Genomic DNA, 4,151 nt, shown 5'->3' on the forward strand with positions numbered 1-4,151 from the left:
TATGGCTGCTGTAATTTATTGTCTGTGCCTATTATAAAATGGAGATTTTCATTATCCGTAACGAAAAGACAATTTAATTAAAGCGGAGCAACATTAAATTAAAAGTTTATCAACTATGTATTGCATGAGTAGGTATTATTCTTATTTTCTATATCAAATCTGAAAACTTCACTCATTCTGCTAATATTATTTATCATAATCATCAAAAATATTTCGCCAAAACTTGCAACAAAAATAAATAAACATCTATTATACAGTCATGAATAATTCCTGCAAGAATTAGTTGAAACCTGAACAAATATCAAAATGCAAATAGTTCAAACTTGCATGAATGAGTCGTAGATATTTTGCAGTTTTGCACACCTATGATATTTAAATGTTTGTCTATTCCAATGAATAAATTAAAGAATTTGCATAAAATTAATATCGAAGAGAATAATTACTTAAAATTAAAAAAGTTGGTATTTTATTGGGTACGCTTTTTTATTGCAGCAACATTTTCGAACAGGTTCGAATTTCAAATTTATAATGATTCCTCCAAAAGAACGCATTTATCTGTAGTAGATAATTAATTATGGTGTGACACTTTACTATTCCTTTTTGGTAAGGTTTTTCTTTGTTATATCCTTTGATTTCTCAATATTGTGCTCCTCTCGATACTAAATATGGAGATAATATTATGTAGTATTAGTATAGTATTATAATATTATGTGTGATATCCCGTATCCGTAAATAGAAAAGAGGCTTCGCATAAAAATACGTAAGTACGTTTAAATATGAAATTCTTATAAATGAAGTACCATACATCTTTCTCTACACACATTCATATCATTGAATGGATTAGGTATATATAGTTACTGTGGGTAGACTTCATTGTGGTGGCTCAGAAAAATATGTTTTTGAGATATTACTTACTTATTTATTTATTCTTCATCTTCGTATATTATAAATGCGAAAGTATGTGAGGATTGGTGTTTGTTACTCTTTCACAAATAAACTACTGGACGGACTTAGATGAAATTTAACAGTAGGTAGGGTAATTGCGCTGGTTTGCCGTCCAGTTTCGGTTTTCGTCCATTTGACTGACCTGCTACAATCACGTGCGTAAAACTTGAATACAAACCTACCTTCCCGCGCAAGTTTGCACTTTTTACGGTCCTCAATGTGTAAGCAACAGTACTATCAACATCAAAATTTGATTTGACAAGGAGAGAGTTCAAAAAATTAACGTAAAAGTGGCCGCTTCCCATCCGTGCCTTGCAGATGTCATCGCGCGAGAGAAAAATTTGCCGGCGAGAAAAGTTCATGGTAAGTTAAATCACTGTTTTAGCTAGTTAACGTAATGTTTTTGGTACGTATGTTTAGTTATAAGCCTATTAAACGCAATTAGAAGTGTTTATCATACTTTTTTTATAATACTCTTCGAAAAATTAAGTGGACGGATACTAGGTTACCAAATTCTCAAAATATTTGGTTTTCGTCCAAGTGGACGAAAACTCAAACAGCAACGTGAATATTTGTTAGGTTCTTTTTACTGTATCGGACCTTTAAAATACTGAATAGTTTCTCCCGAAGTGATCTTTATTGCTATTAGTTTAGATTTTTTGGTTTCCGTCCACTGCTTTGTCAGTGCTGCCAAAATAAAAAAATATTTAAAGAAGTGGACGAAAACTAAATTTAGCTTTAAACGTTTCAGTTTTCGTCCATGAATGAGTATTGGAGTGGACAAAAATTAAAAATGGCTATTCTTTTGCAGTACTTTTCGTCTTTTTTACGTATTGAAAAGTTTTCTATTCAGTATCTTCCTTATAAATAATTGGTGAGGGCCAGAGTGTTGTAGGTACCTAATATTGTCATTCATTCAGTCATGTATCATTCTCCTTATGTGAAGTAGAGTCAATTATTCGTGGCATAAATGGGGGTAGGTCAGACATAATACACTGTATTTTTCTTGATTATCATTCACTTGAGTATCATCTTTTATTCTAGGTCTGTTTTGCCAATGCAATATTTTTTTATTCTACTTACTCAACGTATCCTAAGAAAGATCTTATTGTTTTTAGATGGCCTCGAAGGAGTCTAAGAAAGCTAGAAAAAAAAACGCTACGTACACTGAAGAATCTTAAAGAATAAAGGCATCAGTAAGACAATAATGCATAGTTCAGTAAGGTATAGTATAGTTTATTTTAGTAGCTAAAACGTATTATTATGGCTGTGTTTAATATAGTACGTTTCATTTGATAAACAAAGTATTAGAATGAATATTTCTGTTTTTTGATGTAATTTCTCAGTCCTATAATTATTACTTTATTCATTTACATTGTAAGTAACGCATTCCTTTCTTTATTACGAATGATTAATCAGTCATCACTAACGCATATAAAGACTGCCAAGTGCTACATAGATCTCAGTGTTGACTAGTTACATATATTGATTATTATTAGTAAAACTAAACCTGTAAGGTAGTGAGAAATTGTGATGTTGATTAAATAAAAGTATATATTTACCTGTAATTGGTTTTTAACTTAATAGTTGACCTACCCTCCTTTTTCTACACGGTGGTCGAAAACTAGCTTACACTAGGACGAAAACCAGTTTTTTTGGACGAAAACTAGCATTTACCCTACTTTTGCAGAAAATAATTTAAATAAAAAGATACGTCAAAATGATTTATTTTCACTTAATATTATCTTAAAGAAGACTATATAAGGACTAAATAAAAATATTATATGTTTAAGGAAGGGTGCTCCAAAATATTTATTTCGCATCACAAAGTTGGCAACTCCCATAACTGGACGAAAACCAGCGCAATCACCCTACCTACTATTAAATTATTATACTTACATCAGAAAGAAATACTTCATTTTGACACCCGCGTGGCACTGTTAAGTAATTAATAAATGGAATCAAAACAACATTCAAAATAGATCTAAATAATTTCCAACAACGCAACCTATTTTTAAGTCTTTTAAAATAAAGCGAATGTTCGTCGTATCTTTTATCAGCTGCCATTTTGTCGACGTAGACTGGCTGTATTACCTAAAGTGCTGTATAGCTTAATTAATGGCCCTTTGAAACTACAATCAGGCGATTGAATATTCAATAGGAATCCCTTGTTGTAGAAATAACGTTAGTACATAATATGGAAGAATTTTGAAGGGTAGTTATGAATTGAAATCAATATGTAACTCATTGTGATTTTGTTTTTGTTTATATTTATTGGTTGTTGGATAAACCCTCATATATTTCCGCAAATTGTGTTCTACACGAAATTGTGACGATATCATTGATACTACTTGACATAAAACCATAAAATCTGAATCTTAAATACCTAATAAAGTAAGACTGATCAATTAATACTGAAAAAAATTATGCAAATATTTACTTAGATAAAAAATATGTCGATATCGAAAAATCCTGATTTTTACGTTTTAAAAAAGATTTAATCCTTAAAATAATAAAGCTCTGGTGCTCTGATCGCTTAGGCTTAATACGCTTATCTTACAAAAGTAAATTAATATAATAATCCTTAATGAACGCCGTTCCTAGAAGTGACCACAAATGCCGTTCAAGGATTAATACTCGTAAGAAAGAGCATTGTGACCGTCCCACGCTCTACAAGTTATCGACTTGAGCCGGTCTGAAACCGCAGTACTTTGTATTGATAACGGCTAAACTAATATGAAAATGTCCTTTTTGATTCCGTGTATCAGAAGCAGACTTACAATAAAATGTCAATGAAAACAACGTTAACACTCAGAACAATTAAAAAACTTGGCATCCCACTTCTTTAATATAGTAGAGACCAATACGGCCGACAATTATATTCCGTTAAATTAGCGCCTATCACGAAGATCGGTCAAAGATCGATGCTATGAAATGCTTCAGTTGTGGCCATGTTGTGGCACTATATGCAAATTGGTATATTGGTTATCCAGATATTCATGAAATATCTGGTTAAAAGATTATTACTAGCCTGAATAGAAAGCGAGTTCCATGATGGGGATGTGGTATTGTATTCGTTATTTTTAACGTGTTCTTTCCGAGTTGATTCAAAGTTTTAACATATTTTTTCTATAACACGAATACTACGTGTTAAATGCGTAGTAGTGGTACGTAGTACTTAATTAATGAATTATCTTCATCAACAG

The sequence above is a fragment of the Colias philodice genome, chromosome 23, assembly GCF_061535455.1.
Source record: "Colias philodice isolate Cphi_HAF_F1 chromosome 23, ilColPhil1 Martin Lab GWU primary, whole genome shotgun sequence".
Lineage (NCBI taxonomy): Eukaryota > Metazoa > Arthropoda > Insecta > Lepidoptera > Pieridae > Colias > Colias philodice.